Consider the following 16722-nt stretch of genomic DNA (forward strand, 5'->3'; position numbering starts at 1 on the left):
GGGTCCTTCCACACCATCCCTCTGCCCTAGACCTTTGTCCCCCTTCAGAGCCATCAGAGATTCTAGGGGAGCCGTCGACAATCGCATCTCTTCGAAACTTGGAAACTCCAGGTCCAAGATCTCCGTGGGGAATGAAAGGCGCAGTGTCGCCTGACCCAGGCATCAGGCTTGCCCCGCACAAGTCCCTCCCCTACTGGATGGAACTCTGTGGCAATCGCTCCTTATTCTGATGGTTCACTCTGTCAGATATCCTTGATATTTGGGGATAGTAGTTCAAAAACAGCCAGGGAGAAAAATGGGCTGAAAGACTCCAGCGTTGGATGTAGAATTGACAGCGAGACATACACCTCCTCTCTAAGCCCAGAGAAAAGCTCAAGCTGTGGTTCTCTGTCTCTAGGAGCATGATCTTCGAAATGCATCATTGATTTCTTTCTGTCTTCTGGGAAACGCAATGCAGATGTACTTGTAAGTGCTCAAATCCTCCATCTCTTCATTTTCAATCAGATTGAGGCCTATTTTTTTTTTTTATCTGAGAAGAAATACGGAACTGCCACTGCTCAGTAGGAAAATGTCCTTTTCCACAAGCATTTATATTTTAATAAAAATCTGCACTTTGTGAGTTGAGCCCTCTCAAAGAGACCTACAGACGCTGCCACGAGCATCTCCATCCACACTCATCATTGCCCATTTTCACCACTGCTGCTCCTGTGCAAACCAAACTATCCTTTCCCTGGGGGATCCTAGGTAGAGACCATGCCAGGACAAAGGAAGAGATATGCCCTGCCTGGTAAGGAAATCCATTTTGGCCTTGTAATTCTCACCCTCTCTCAAGATATTTGCCTCAATATCTCCTTACCCCATCTTCAGCTAGCCAAAACATTCCCTGGTGTTTGAGGCCCTTCCAATTCCCTCCTGGTTTTGTGGATGGGAGAATAAAGAAAAAAACTGCACTGTTCCCACCTACATAGTTACAGCTACTTTATCAAATAGAATAGCAGTCTGGAGCCATTGCAAAGCAAAATACCTGCCATAACTCCTCTCTTCTCATTGATTCCAGCTTTTCATCTTAGCAAAAAAGTTGCAATCAGCACCCCCTAGATGGAAGGAATAACCTGTCTTAATGGGAGTCCATCGGAGGCTGCAGGCTGCTCCCCTACAGAGACTGACATCAAGGTAGTTGCAGAATTCAGATTCTAATTCCAGTGTGGTTGGAGGCGGGGTGGATTCCAGGGAGGTCAGGAAGAGGTGAAGTACAGAATTGAGCCCCTTCAGAGGAGGTCATAGGAACTTTGCAGTATGACAATGGCTAGATATTGGGTAGAATTGGAGCAGGCTGGCAATGGCAGTTTCGTGTGGGTGGTAGGACCTAGGATTCAAACTTGAGGGCAAATTGTGGAGCACATACGACAAATGATGTAGAGCCTTTCCTATTTCCCTTCCTGATGTGTCATCCAAAACAATAAAGAATTAAGAATTAAGAAAGACTGATATTTTTGTTCAATTTCATGAAGAAAAATCTCATCAAACTAAGAGAACTATAATGACAAATCTTGTTAGAATATCATTAACCATATGAAAGTGACACAAAACAGAAAAATGGTGGGGGGTGGGAGGGATGAAAGAAAGAAAAAGTCTCCAACACTCAGGTGGTGTGGACAGGTGAATCTTCTGGTCAGTTGGTATGTTGCAGAAAGCTGGGCAACTAATAAATTAGGAGGCAGGAATTCATATTAATACTTTCCTGATATAGAGAAACTCTTGGTTTTAACAATCTACTTCTTTGTCAGGTATTGGTTCTTGATTTTAGACTCAGAAAAGATGGTAACAGTTATAACTGTAGTAGAGCAGGTGGAAACAAAGACCATGGAGCAGTCTAGACAGAAAGTGAAAGGTAAAAATGTCCCAGGGTAAGTAATCTAGAGAAGAAAGTGAAGAATTCTGCTTGGTGCCAATGGAGGGCTCCACCATGCCTCTGGTTCACCTAAAAAAATGAACCATTTGCCATTGGTCTCTGGGATTGAAGATTCACCCTCCCAATTTCCTGCCTGTCCTAAGCTTACCTGTAACTTACAGGGTTTTGTGGGGTTTTTTTGTTTGTTTGTTTTGTGGAACACTCTACAAATGTTTGATAGATTTAAACCTCAGGATCCACTAGACCCTGCAGGGTACAGTGGAGCCGTGTGACTACCACTCCAATGCACCTCCACACATGTTCTTCCTCACAGTTCCTCCACAGAATTTCTTCTTCCTGGTTCCATTTGCTGCAGTAATTTGGGGCTGTATTCACTGACAAGTTCCAAGAGTTTACCCAATTTTGGTGACCGATAAACTCTTGACTAACAATTATGTGTGTGTGTCTCTCTTTCCTGTAAGAGGAAATCAGTGGTGCTTCAGGATATTGTGAATTTGGGCTTCTGAAAGCAGAATTCTGATTTAACAGTATAATGGAATTCATGAATGTCATGGTGCTCATTTGAACCAACAAGCAGCCTTGTGAGAGGAATCTGCTTTTCCTCAAATCTGAAGAACAACAGGAGAATCTTTCTGGATGGAGTTACCAGGAATCCTTTGCTGAGGAAAGTGAAAGGGAAGATGCAATTTCTCCTGGGAAGGGGGGATGCTGATGTAGAGGGTGATAAGTATATGCCATGAAGCATTCAGTCACCTGGTTAGATTTAGAGTTAGAGAGGAAGCAAGGATGCAAGGAAGCAAGAAATGATAAAATTTATTCTAAGATAAAATTTGTGAATTTTGCATGTGTGTGTGTGTGTGTGTGTGTGTGTGTGTGTATATATATATATATATATGATGACAAACATACATATATGTTTGTCATTAACCAAGATCAGGAATCTTCAGGTTGAGTAAGACTGGATTTAGAATTGTCTGGGGGCTTTCAAAAGAGTCATTTAGCAAATAAGAAAGAATCCAGGTCTGCAGCATCAGAGTCTGAGCTGGGGGTATAGGTTTGTGTGAATTTGGGCCTGGCGGCTAAGGTCTGTAATCCCAGCTCTTTGGGAGGCTGAAGTTGAGGATTGCTTGAGCTCAGGAGTCTGAGACCACTCTGGGCAACATGGGCAGACCCCATCTCTACAGTAAATAAAAAAATTAACCCAAGGTGGTGGCATGCACCTTGCTGCCAGCTACTGTGGAGGTTGAGGTGAGAGGATTGTTTAAGTCTAGGAGGTCGAGACTGCAGTGAGCCCTGTTTGTGGCACTGCACTCCTGCCTGGTCCACAGAGAGAGACTCTGTCTGAAGGTGGGGAAATAAAAGATTTGTGTAAATTTGGTGCTGCTTTGTATTTCAAAATAGGAAAGTAGATATATGAATATATGGCATAAAAAGTCCAGATACTGGACCCCAGTGAACTCAATTGTTTTCAAGGTCTGACTTTAACCTTGCTAGGCTGAAGAATCTGGAATGGCTCAGATGTTTCCAGTGCAGCTATAACTTTTGCCTCCTTTCGAGTAAGACTATAGAGGACTTGAGTATACTCAGAGTGTATCTGAGAGGTATCTGCTTCCAGAATGAATTAGAATTCCTGGATTTGAGTTATAATCATATGGCTGTTAAGGGATTATTGAAGACATATGGTTCTTAAGTTCACAATATTGAATTCAGGTGAATATTATAAATATTTGTAAGTTGGATTATATTATGGAAGCACTTGGTAAAAATTGCCATGCAGGGATAAATGTAGGAAGGGGATTGCAGAGTCTGATATCTAAAAAATAAGTGGAGCAGCATTTGGAAACCCCTGTTCATATTTCCGATCTCCTTTTTCTCATTAGAACCTAACCGCTATCCTGTAATCCCTATTTTTGAAAAAATGTATTTAAAAACTCAGCAAACATTAATGGAGATATTCCAAGAGCCAGGCTCCTGGTTCCAAGACCCCACTCAGAGGACTAAGCTCAAATCTAATAAGATGTGTAGGCTTGGGGCCAATGGGGTGAGGGGATATCCACAGGAGGGCCAATCAAACAAGGCCTCAGACTCATGAACCTCAAATGTAGATGTTAGATTTTTTCCTCCAATTGAGATTGTAAGTACAGCCACAGAGCTTCATGGATGCGATGAAAATGGTCATGTCTCAACTTTTAACCTGTGCTCAATTAGAGGAACTCATTGCCTATGGCATAGTGTCATCCAATAAAATGGTTTTTTTGTTGTCTCCTCTTGTAGTTAGTACAGTGATAGTACATTGGACTTTTGTGTTAAAAGAAGTCATTTGTTATCCCAGCACTTTGGGAGGCCGAGGTGGGCAGATCACCTGAGGTCAGGAGTCCAAGACCAGCCTTACCAACATGATGAAAACCCATCTCTACTAAATTAGCCAGGCACGGTGGTACATACCTGTAATCTCAGCTACTGGGGAGGCTGAGGCAGGAGAATCGCTGGAATCGGGAGGCAGTGATTGCAGTGAGCCGAAATTGTGCCACTGCAGTCCAGCCTGGGCAACAATAGCAAAACTGTGTCTCAAAAAAAAAAAAAAAAAAAAAAAAAAAAAAAAAAACCGGGTGTGGCGGCTCACGCCTGTTATCTCAGCACTTTGGGAGGCCGAGGCGGGCAGATCACGAGGTGGGGAGATCCAGACCATCCTGGCTAACAGTGTGAAACTCCGTCTCTACTAAAAAGACAAAAAAATTAGCCGGGCGTGTTGGCAGGCGCCTGCAGTCCCAGCTACTCGGGAGGCTGAGGCAGGAGAACAGTGTCAACCTGGGAGGTGGAGGTTGCAGTGAGCTGAGATCCCACCACTGAACTCCAGCCTGGGCAACAGAGGAAGGCTCCGTTCCAAAAAAAAAAAAAAAAAAAAAAAAAAAAAAAAAAAAAATTTAAATGTAGCTTTTAAAACACATTTAATTTTTATTTTACTGTGTTTATTCTTCGTGGTCAGGCACATTTATGCCCTTTCGTTTCCTCCCTTGAGTTGTGGGCCTGGACTCCTAAAACCCCCATTTCTAAATTTGCCTTACAAACAGGGTCACAATGGTAGGCAGACTTGGTGGGACATGAGGCAATAAAAAGATGAACAGTCATTCTGGTTATGGTTTTACAGTGGGGTGGCAGCACATTAGCTCGGCTTTCACAGTGTGGGCTGCTTTTCCTAAGTGAACTCTGACAGGTAGAGTCCTCATATCCAGGAATAATTCCAGAAAACAATAAAAAGAGGAAACAAATTGATTTTCAGGCCAGGATATAAACATAACCATAGTGGATGAGGGCTCATTCATTTACTAAACTTCAATGTGGTTATTACTTCATTGCTATTATAAATTAAAAATAAAATTTGAAGCCCCCCTGCCACCAAGAGGTTCTCAGCCAAGGGCATTCCAAAGTTATCCTGAAAAAGCAGTTTCAAGCCATGCTGTAAAGGGGGAGTCAGGCATGCCTCATTTTATTTTCCTCTCTTTTAAAATTAATGATAGAACAGACTCTTGAAGTCTGGTTAGAAACATTTACAATCTGTCTCTCTGAAGTCTTCCACCTGGAGGCTTCATCTGTGACACCTTTGTCTCTGGAACACCTTATGGCAACCCAGATGTTCCTTTCTAGAGATAATAGTTATTGCAACAAATTGCCAATCATAATATTTTTGAACCTCTCCAACTTGAAATGTCATGCTTCCAGTTATGCTGCCTTTCTGGACTGAACCAATATACACCTTAAATGTATTGATCTCATGACTTCCTAAAATATATATAAACCAGGTTGTGCACTGACTACCTGAAGCACATGTTCTCAGGATCTCCTGAGGGCTGTTTTATGGGCTAATGGTCACTCACATTTGGTTCATAATAAACATCATCAACTATTTTACAGGATTTGACCCTGTGTCTGCTGGACCTTCCAGAGGAGCAGCACATGTGCTGATTTCTTTGGGTTTCAAATTGACAACAGTCAATGGAAAACTGGATTCCAAATTCTACCAGGGAATACTGTGCCAGGTGCTTTCAGTGGGACCCTCGCTGTCTCTGGGATTTCAAGTGCTATTACAATGGTCTCCCCCAGGGCACATTAAATGACTGGTGAGATCCCTAACTGGCATGGCTCCAGAAGTGATGTGGAAGTTAGGGAACTCAGGTAGTCATTGATTTCCCAGCCCTATTGACGCTCTTCCTCTATCTCCTGGCTGAGAAAAGAAGACCAGGAAGAGCCGTGAGGGACTTCCAGGGTGGCGTGTGGCTGTCTCCAGCACTCATAGATAACCTGGATTCTATCTGTAATAGGCTATGCTGATGGATCAGCAGGTTAACCCAAGCTGAAAAAAGCAGTCAAGCACATCGTTTGGTGTGTGAGGCAGAAACCAGGACAGCTGCTGATCCACCAGAGGGCAAAAATCAATCCCATTTCACCAATTTGTCTCCTCTGTGTGGGGAGCATAGGACACTGAAGGTGGATGATGATCAACATCCACCTTCTGCTGCACAGGAAAGACAAGGGAAGACAGAGGAGGGAAACATCGAGCAGCCCCAGGGGTGTGTGTGTGTGTGTGTGTGTCTGTGTGTGTGTGTGTGTGTGTGTGTCTGTGTGTGTGTGTCTGTGTGTGTGTGTACCTCGACAGTGGGTAGAGGAAGGGAGAGGAGGGTTGAGGTCTTCCCACTAGAGGAGTGAAATGAGCAGAACTGAGAAAAGAGGTCCCAGAAAAGAAAGAGGAACCTATAAGCCACCACAGAACTTTCTTTCCTCAGGGAATGGTCTCTTGCTCAATTAGGGGCTGGGTATCCTTGTGAAGTCACTGGAGGTTTTCAAGGGGTGGGTTTCCTGGCTTCAGTAGACTCAGGGTCCCTAGGGTCCAGTTAGGAGAGACGCCTGTGAGGGCTCCCGAATTGGAATAAGAGCCGGAAGAACTGACAGCGCTGGGGGCGCACTAAGCACACTCTACGCCTGAGAGTTGGGGGTGGGGAGGTTGGAGGAAAAAGGGGCTGCTTTTTCCTGCGTGCAGGCTTCAGATTCACAGGGGGTGTGAGGAGAGGGCGGCGGCGGAGGAGGCAGCGGCTATTTATGTTGGGAAGATGGCTCAAGTGAGAAGTGAGGCAGCTGTGGCCTCAGAGGGTCTGGCGGGTGGCTGCCGGGATCACCAGGGGCTGGACTTTGAGACGTCCAGGACGAAGTGTTGCCCTTTCAGTGCTGCCCTCCCTGTGTCTGCTGGACCTGTTGGAGCCGCAGCGCAGCGTATCTTTGACTTCAGGTAAAATAATTCAATACACTGAGGCCCAGGGGGAACAAAGCAAGTCTACTCCATATCTCTGAAGAGCTGGTGTTTTTCAGAGCCTAAACTCAATCAGAAAAGCCTGGTGGCAAAAGTAGCTCTCCAGCGCAGTCCATACAGGTTACTTCTTGCAACATAGAGGTGACTGAAGCATGGTAAGCAGATCTAGAAAGGCAACATCTCTAGCAGATCTAGAGATGCTAGCCAATGTTAGCTAGCAGTGTCTTTATGTTGATAAACCTATTCAGAATGTTAACTTTGTTTGTTGGTTTGTTTGTCCGTTTTCGTCTCCCAGGCTGGAGTACAGTGGTGCGATCTCGGCTCGCTGCAACCTCCAGTATTTCTCCCGCCTCAGTCTTTCAGGCAGCTGGAATTACAAGCTCCCCACCGCCACACCCAGAATCTTTTCAGAGACAGGGTTTCGCCATGTTGCCCGGGCTGCTTTCAAACTCCCTATTTCTTAGTCTGACCAAGTCAGAATTTAGCTATTTCTTAGCGTAGCAAGTTGAGATTTATTCCAGTTTCGATTTCTAATTGTAATAACAATGCTGGCTGGCTTTAACCGTGCCTACGTATTTGCAGTCGTTGCAAGTTCCTGTTTTGTAATAGGAACCCCCATTACAGCCGTGAGAGCGGTTTTTAAGTCCTGTACAAATCTGGGTACTGGAGAATGTAATTTAAAAAGTTTTTAGCAGTGCCTGAAATCTTTTAGTCATACCAAGTTTGATTTCATAGTAGAGATTCTCGCCCTGGCTATGCTTGTGATTTTTCACTCATGTAGAAGTTGAGGTGTTTAGTCTACAGTAACTTTTTGGTGTCGCAAATACCGGTTTAGCCGCGGCTGTTTCTTCTTAATCCGAGGAAATTTCGGATAGGCGCAAGAGGCACAGAGTTAGTGCTAATACAAATATAGCCGTAGGATAGCGTCGTTCAACACTGCACTTTCTTTGTAGGGTTATTTGTATGTTTTGTATACTCAAAACAATTTTTTTTATGTGTCTTGTTCTGGGAGCGAGGTTACTGGTGTATTTTATTTTCATTTCTGTTTGCTTTAAAAATTTAATTATTTTATTTTTTATTTAAATGTTATGTATTTTATTTTTTCTTACCCACTGCCCTCCCCAGGAGAGTAAATGTGGCATAATTTCTTCTACTGATTTTGAGTATCATGTCTCAGCTTCCTACTAACTAGCCTTCTCCGGTGAGCCGGGGAGCAGAGCTGGTGGCTGGTGTCTAGGATTCTCTTCCGCGGCTCTTCTCTCAAGTCGAGCCAGCAGTTCCGCATCAGCACTTTCGCCAATAGCGGAGACTCGGTGTTTTCTGCGCTGCTGCACGATTGGAAGCGTTGAACAAAACAGAACGTTTCGGCCGGGCGCTGTGGCTCACGCTTGTAATACTAGCACTTTGGGAGGCCGAGGAGGGTGGATCACTCGAGATCAGGAATTCGAGACCAGCCCCGCCAACGGGTGAAACCCCGTCTGTACTAAAAATACAATAATTAGCTGGGCGTGGTGGCGGGTGCCTGTAATCCCAGTTACTCGGGAGGCTGAGGCAGTATTCTTGAACCCAGGTGGCGGAGGTTGTAACGAGCCGAGACTGCGCCACTGAACTCCAGCCTGGGCGACAAAGCGAGACTCCTTCTCAAAAACAAAACAAAAAAACCCAGAACGCTTCTCGTTCACAAGACTCAGAAGTGCTTTGTAGTAACGCTTCCTCTCTCCTAGCACGGCCAGTTTCCCCGAGCTGGCTGGCTCACGGTCTCAGCCCGGTGATTGGCCAAGGAGGAGCTCTTTCAACACTTTCGCTGGAAGGGCTTGGGCTCGGTTTTTCTGCCACAGGCGTGTTTTACTGGGTAGGTGCTTTCTCGGTGGAAGCACCTTACAACCTTCCAACCCCCGATATTTCTCAGAGACTGCGATTTCTTAGTGGCAATACCTAACTGCGCCAAAAATAAAGTTTGCCGCTGGATACGCCGCTAGTTGTTCAGAGTCGGCATATGCTATTGATGCAGGATTGCTGCTTCTAAGCTCAGCTATATCCCGGTCCTTGTCTCACAATCAGGAGGAAATGGGCACGCGGATATCGAAGAGAGAGTGGAGTAGAATTTATTAAGCGTAAACGAAAGGTCTCATCAAAAACAGGGGTCCTCAAAGCAGGTTGCCGGTTGCTACTTTCACAGTTGAATACAAAGACTTTTATATGAAAGCTGATGGGGCTAGGTTCCTTGATTGTATAAGGCGAGAATTTCGGGTGGCCCTTGTCTGTTCCCCCAGTGCGCATGCGCGCTGTTAGTCCGCGGCAGGCAAATTTAGGCAAGTCCCCTGTGCAAGTTCCCTTATCTGCACAAAACACCAGTCGGAGGTTCTCTGGGACCCTTCCCTTACAGTCTCCCTAAAGCTGGCTAATTCCTTTCACTATGTCCCAGTACCCCTGGTTCCTCGGACTGGCACTTTCTCAGTCATAGCGCCGCTCATTCGTCCAAGCAGGATTGATATCGGTGGCAGCACCGCTGGTGGGTCGAGCTTGTCGCTTCTCCTGAGCAGTTTCGTTAGTTTTTGGGTCCTAGCACCGCTAGTGGTACCATCGCGGCTCTTCATGGGTCGTGGAGTTGCAGGACGTTTGCCAACTCCACCCCACGCTGCCTGCTTAGGTTCGACTACCGGGCAAAAAGAACAGACTCCTGCAAAGGAAGAACCCCGAGGGTTGGATATTTAGGAATGACGTCCTTTGCAGTGCCACGTTCGCAGATGCTGCACTTGGCTTTCTCCTCCCTCCTGGGGAAGAATTGATGTTTACTTCTGCCCACTCTCCGGGCTGCATTATCCAGAGATTTCGGGGACTAGGCTACCTGAGATTTTAGAGCTTCTACTGGATCATCCTTTTGGAAAAAATTATCAGTTACAATAACGTCTATCCGGTCCGGGTGCGGTGGCTCACACCTGTAATCCCAGCCCTTTGGGAGGCCGAGGAGGGTGGATCACGAGGTCAGGAGATCAAGACCATCCTGGCCAACATGATGAAACCTCGTCTCCACTAAAAGTACAAAAATTAGCCGGGCGTGGTGGTGCGCGTCTGCAGTCCCAGCTACTCGGGAGGTTAAGACAGGAGAATCGCTTGACGCGGAGGACTAGCTTGCAGTGAGCCGAGATCCTGCCACTGCACTCCAGCCTGGCAACAGAGCGAGACTCCGTGTCAACAACAACAACAACAACAATAATAATAACAATAATGTCTATCCATGTTCTTTTAAAAAGTTTGCCTTCAAGATTCTTTGTCAATTTGGTTGGCTTTCTCAATAAAATAACAGAGAAACATCAAATACCTTTTGTTTCTTTTGTTTTGTTCGTTGTTCTTGTTTTAGGATTAAGACTAAGTCAGAGGTCTGTGGCTGGGTAAGGAGTGCGGGTAGGAAAGAAGCCAGTACTCCTCCCGCTTACATTCCTTGATTCCTCAACCCAAGCACATACTTGGTAGGACTATCTTTGGCCAAAAGCTGTTATCTTTCCAAGTTCTTCCTGGGCTCTGACAAGTGCCTGGGAAGTGGTGTTGTAGTTCCCAACTCTACAAATTGTTGTTCTGGAGGGTGGGTTGGCAGAACCAAGTTGACTAGTTGAAATGTGAGTGGGGCAGCTTAGATAGGCAATGATTACCTAAAGGCTGTAAAGCCAAGCGACTAGACCTGTATACCTTGGTGGTGAAGACCTAGGAAACCAGGTCTCCATCACTTATACACTATAAAGTGTAACATTTAAGAAGTAAACTGAAATCTTATGCTTCATATTCCTTTTCAGAAAACTGAATGGCATATTACACTAATCATGGTGTCCACTTTTTTTTCCTGAGTTATATACTATTAAAAGATCTTAGAACACTCTAGCACAATGTAAATGTTCATTATATATTAATTACAATTACTTTATGTAATTGTTCTTTTTCAGTGATTTTTTTATATACCTCAAATCACCAAACACAAGCCTGAATCCACTAAAATGTCTCTTTTAACACCCTCATTTTGAGACAGCTCATGGTTCTCCCTGATAAGTTCTTGGGTGAGGAGTAATAAACCCAGTTTCTTCAACTTCTAATTCAGTTTCTGATGGTCTTTGGCTAAAGCATATTCACACATATGAGGAATTGATGAAAATGACATCTAGCAGGGACGTTAATGGTTCTTAAATACTTCAGGTTCATTTCTGATTGGCCTTTATTTCTAATAAAGGTATCCGAGGCTGGGCGCAGTGGCTCACGCCTGTAATCCCAGCACTTTGGGAGGCCGAGGTGGGTGGATCACTTGAGGTCAGGAGTTCAAGAGCAGCCTGGCCAACATGGTGAAACCTCGTCTTTACTAAAAATACAAAAAATTATCTGGGAGCGGTGGCGGGCGCCTGTAGTCCCAGCTACTCAGGAGGCGGACGCAGGAGAATGGCATGACACCGCGAGGGGGAGCTCGCCGTGAGCCGAGATCGCGGCACTGCACTCCAGCCTGGGCGACAGAGTGAGACTCAGTCTCAAAAAAATAAATACATAAATAAAATAAAATAAATAAAAAATAAAAATTAGCCAGGTGTGGTGGCGTGTGCCTGTAATCCCAGCTACTCGGGAGGCTGAGTCAGGAGAATCACTTGAACCTGGGAGGTGGAGGTAGGTTGCCGTGAGCTGAGATTGCACCACTGCACTCCAGTCTGGGTGACAGAGTGAGGCCCTGTCTAAAAAGAAAAAAAAAAAAGTGTATCTGAGAAAGGCAAGAAAGAAGAAAGTTTAGAGGGTGCCAAGAATTTAAAAAAAATCTTTACTTCCCCCAAATTTGGAGAGTAATACTTCATCATTGGCAAGGGGAAGTAGTTTCAAATATTTCTGTAATTATTTGAAAGTGGAAGTATCAAATAGAGTCCCATAATAAGTTTCCTTATTAACAACTTGGAAGTTCCTAGAGTTTTGAAAGGTAATGTTTTGGATTTTTTTTTTTTATAGAGTATAAATTTTGTATCTATACTCATTTGCAAGGAGATCCTGCCCTGAATCATGATAAGGCTATGTATTGTGATTATTGTTTTCTTATTGTTAGAAAGTCTTCACTCTTTAAGTTTTGTCTGTAACCATTCTTTCCATGTGGGAAAGCCTTTAAAGGATACAGTCCTCAAAGAAAAAAAAAAACCCTCTGATTATGATTATGTATGATAAATTTAATTGATACTCCTATATTGTTCTTGAAAATATAGTACTTAATTCATAAAATGCTTGTCAAAACTAGAGTGTATTTTGCCCCACACCTTCAGTAACATTGCGTATAATAATTTAAAAGATCTTTGTAGTTGCTGAGGCAAAATTGTATAAATACTTGTGTAAAAATAGAGTGCATTTTGCGCACATCCCTAGTAATATTGGGTATAATTAAATGATCTTTGTAGTTTCTCAGGGAAAATATACATGTTGGTTTTAACTTTCACTCATTTGATTTTGGAAGCATCACATTTCTACAGGCATGAGCCACCTCACCAGGCCTTTTCTTCTTCATTTTTTTAGTAAAGAAAGATAAAAATAATGTCCATTCTTTGTAAGATACTGGAAAATAACTTGGTTTCCGAAGAGTTTCCATCCAGTCCCAAATTCGGAAAAATGAACCTGCACACTCCAGTGCAATGTCAAATCAAGACAAACAAGAGGCAAATGTTACTAACATTAGAAAATGTATAGTCTTCATTAAAAGCAAGAATGGGAATTCCTTGGGACCAGAAGTGCAAAGAATTCCTGGAAGTGGACTCTAGGTGTCTGCAGAATGAACCCTGAGAGAAGCAGCAGCAGCGCCAGTTGGTGAGTGCTTATTGGGGGAATTCTCCTGGTGACCCCAGGAAGCTGGTTTCAGCTTCTTGCAAACTCCAGTTCTTGCAAATCGTCATTCTACTTTGTCGCTATAAATTTGTCTACTCTACATACCTCACACAAGTGAACCATGCAGAATTTGTCTTGTTTGACTGGTTTGTTTCACTTAACATGTTGTTTTCCAGGTAAATCCATATTGCAGCATGTATCAGAATTTTCTTTCTTTTTGAAGCTGAATAATGTTCCATTGCATGTACATACTCCATTTTGTTTATTTATTCATCCATTGATGGACACTTGGGTTGCCTTAATTTTTTTGGCTTTTGTGAATAGTGCTTCTATGAACACAGGTTTATAAATACCTTCAACTGCCTGCTTTCAAATGTTTGTGTATATCCCCCGCAAGAGAATTGCCGAATCTCATGCTAATTCTATTTTGAATTTTTGGAGGAAATGTTATGCTGTTTTCCATCATGGCTGCATCATTTTATATTCCTACCAGCAGTGTACAAAGGTTCCAAGTGCTCCACATTCTTCTGGTTTTTTTCAATGGTCATCCCAGTGGGTGTGAGGTAGTTACATTCACTTTTGCACTTGGAAAACTGGGGGCAAAAACCTAGGGCATGGCAAAGTATAATAAAATGTGCAAAAAATAAGAAAAAAATCATTTATGTATTTATGTATTTATTTATTTTGAGATGGAGTTTCACTCTTGTTGCCCAGGATGGAGTGCAATGGCGCGATCTTGGCTCACTGCAACCTCCAGCTCCCAGGTTCAAGCAATTCTCCTGCCTCAGCCTCCCAAGTAGCTGGGACTACAGGCACCCACCACCATGCCCGGCTAATTTTTTGTATTTTTAGTAGAGACGGGGTTTCACCATGTTAGCCAGGATGGTCTTAATCTCCTGACCTTGTGATCTGCCTGCCTCAGCCTCCCAAAGTGTTGGGATTACAGGCGTAAGCCACCACACTCGGCCAAAAGGAAACTCTTGTATATTGTTGGTGGGAATGTAAATTAGTCCAGCCATATGCAACAATATGGAAGTTCCTCAAAAGATTAAGCATAGAACTACCATATGATCCTGTAATTCTACTGCTGATTATATAGCCAAAGGGAGTAAAATCAGTATGTCAAAGAGCTATCTGCACTTCTGTGTTTATTGTAGCACTGTTCATAAGAGCCAAATCAACCTAGGTGTCCATCAAGGGATGAAGGGATAAAGAAAATGTGGTAGATGTCCATGAGGGAATACTATTCAACCATAAATAGAAGGCTATCCTGTTCTTTGCAACAACATGGATGAACCTGGAAGACATTATATTAAGTAAAATAAGCCAGGCATAGAGGGGCAAGTACTGCATGAGCTCACTTATGTATGGAATCTGAAGAAATCAAACACATGGAAGTAGAGATTAGAATGGTGGTTACCAGGTGCTGGGGTGTAGAAGGTATTGAGTAGATGTTGTTCAAAGGATACAAAATTCCAGTTAGAAAGGAGGAATAAGTTCACGAAACCTATTGTATAATATGGTGATTATGATAATTAACAGTGTATTGTATACTTGAAAATTGCTAATAGATTTTAAATGTTCTTACGATATAAGTATGTGAGGTAAGGAATATATTAACTTGAATTAATCATTCTACAATATATACATTGATTTAATCATTCTACAATGTATACATTTGTCAAATAATCATGTTTTATTCCATAAATAATATAATTTTGTTTTTTCAGTTAAAATTTTAAATAAAAATATACATAAAAGAAAATATTCCAAAAAATATATCTGAGAATGAAGATGTTAAATGGGAATTAGTGATTGTGAGCCTGGCAGAAGACACTGCAGTGTTCAGACCAAGGATATCAGTATCCAAAAAAGAAGTGGATGGAGTCTCGGCTGCATGTGCTCATGTTGCACCATGGATGAGGGATGTAATGTCTTTTGCCATTTTGCATTTCCAAATATATTCTCAAATTTATTCCTAACAGTGTGTTTGCTACACAATGAAATAATAGAAATAAAATATAATACATTATTTGAAAAGATATCCAGGAAGCAGGAAGTACAGTTAGGGATCCCAGGAATGGGTATGGTGATGACTGTTGCACCAGGGCTTGGAGGGCAGGATCTTTCCTCTAGAAACTCTGTGTGTCAGGCATGCCTAGACAAAATACACTTATATTTGATGTTTTAGCATATCAAAGAGGTATTGCTTGGTTTAAAGATGAGGCTCAGTGAGTTTACACCACAGTCCAAGATCACAAAAGTAGTTCATGCTGGAGTTGGATTGAAGTTCCAGGTCATCAGGCATTCATATCAAGTAGGGAGATGAGTAAAGAAATAATTAGGTTGGGTTTTGAAAAAGAAGACTCCTACGCCTTACCTAAAATTGTACCTTAAATTTTTTTTGTTTTGTTTTGAAACGGAGTCTTGCTTTGTCTCCCAGTTTGGAGTGCAGTGGTACAATCTCCACTCACTGCAACCTCTGCCCGGGTTCAAGCGATTCTTGTGCCTCAGCCTCCTGAGTAGCTGGGATTACATGCGCCTGCCACCATGGCTGGCTAACTTTTGTATTTTTAGTAGAGACGGAGTTTCACTGTGTTGGCCAGGCTGGTCTTGAACTCCTGACCTTAAGTGATCTGCCCCGGCTTGGCCTCCCAAAGTGCTAGGATTACAAGGATGAGCCACTGCTTCTGGCCTGTAATTTTTCTATTTTTTGTCTATATTACATTATCCAGATTAAAAGGAGGTTATAATTTTCACACCTAAAGGGCAAATATGTTGAGCTAATGTGATGTTTTTTATAGTATTTTTTGCAAGACCCTTATATGTTATGTGATTATATGCATTTTTTATTAGTTATTCTCCTTCCTCTGTTATTCCTACTTCCACTGCAATTCCTCTCATCAGTAACTACCAGTTTTAACATTATTCCTTTAAATTAATTTCCAAATGGAAATGACAGTCGTGAAACCATTCCTATAAACTTTATAAAGTCAATCAGGGAAAATGGAAGAAGGAGAATAAAAAATATATCAAGCCTGAAGTACATTCAGCATTAATGATTAGGTCATCTTGCTCTCTGACCTTCTTGCTGAAAGTTCTTTGGTGCTTATTGCTCCAAATTATGAGAATAATTATGCAGACCCTGTCACAAGATTACAGTTTCCTTTAACTACTCTGTAGAGAACACCTTGAATGTTGTAAAATGCTAAGGTTTCCATTTGAGATATTCTTTTTTTTTTTTTTTTTTTTTTTTTTTTTGAGACGGAGTCTCGCTGTGTCACCCAGGCTGGAGTGCAGTGGCCGGATCTCAGCTCACTGCAAGCTCTGCCTCCCGGGTTTTTACGCCATTCTCCTGCCTCAGCCTCCCGAGTAGCCGGGACTACAGGCGCCCGCCACCTCGCCCGGCTAGTTTTTTGTATTTTTTAGTAGAGACGGGTTTTTTTTTTTTTTTTTTTTTTTTTTTTTTTGTGACGGAGTCTCGCTGTGTCGCCCAGCCTGGGGTGCAGTGGCGTGATCTCGGCTCACTGCAAGCTCCGCCTCCTGGGTTCACGCCATTCTCCTGCCTCAGCCTCCGAGTAGCTGGGACTACAGGCGCCCGCCACCCCGCCCGGCTAGTTTTTTGTATTTTTAGTAGAGACGGGGTTTCACCATGTTAGCCAGGGATAGTCTCGATCTC

General features: G+C 43.1%; 2 long non-coding RNA genes across 2 annotated transcripts; both read left to right on the forward strand.

Annotated features, from left to right (window-relative positions):
- The first annotated feature begins 225 nt into the window (after positions 1 to 225).
- Positions 226 to 2754, forward strand: LOC105487465 (uncharacterized). The gene is made up of 2 exons (XR_011625041.1): positions 226 to 787; positions 1058 to 2754. It is a non-coding gene; the product is annotated as an uncharacterized lncRNA (long non-coding RNA).
- A 3807-nt stretch (positions 2755 to 6561) lies between these two features.
- Positions 6562 to 16269, forward strand: LOC139363892 (uncharacterized). Its single transcript, XR_011625042.1, has 3 exons — positions 6562 to 7193; positions 12738 to 13025; positions 14774 to 16269. It is a non-coding gene; the product is annotated as an uncharacterized lncRNA (long non-coding RNA).
- Positions 16270 to 16722: the final 453 nt, after the last annotated feature.

The sequence above is a fragment of the Macaca nemestrina genome, chromosome 6 (assembly GCF_043159975.1).
Source record: "Macaca nemestrina isolate mMacNem1 chromosome 6, mMacNem.hap1, whole genome shotgun sequence".
Lineage (NCBI taxonomy): Eukaryota > Metazoa > Chordata > Mammalia > Primates > Cercopithecidae > Macaca > Macaca nemestrina.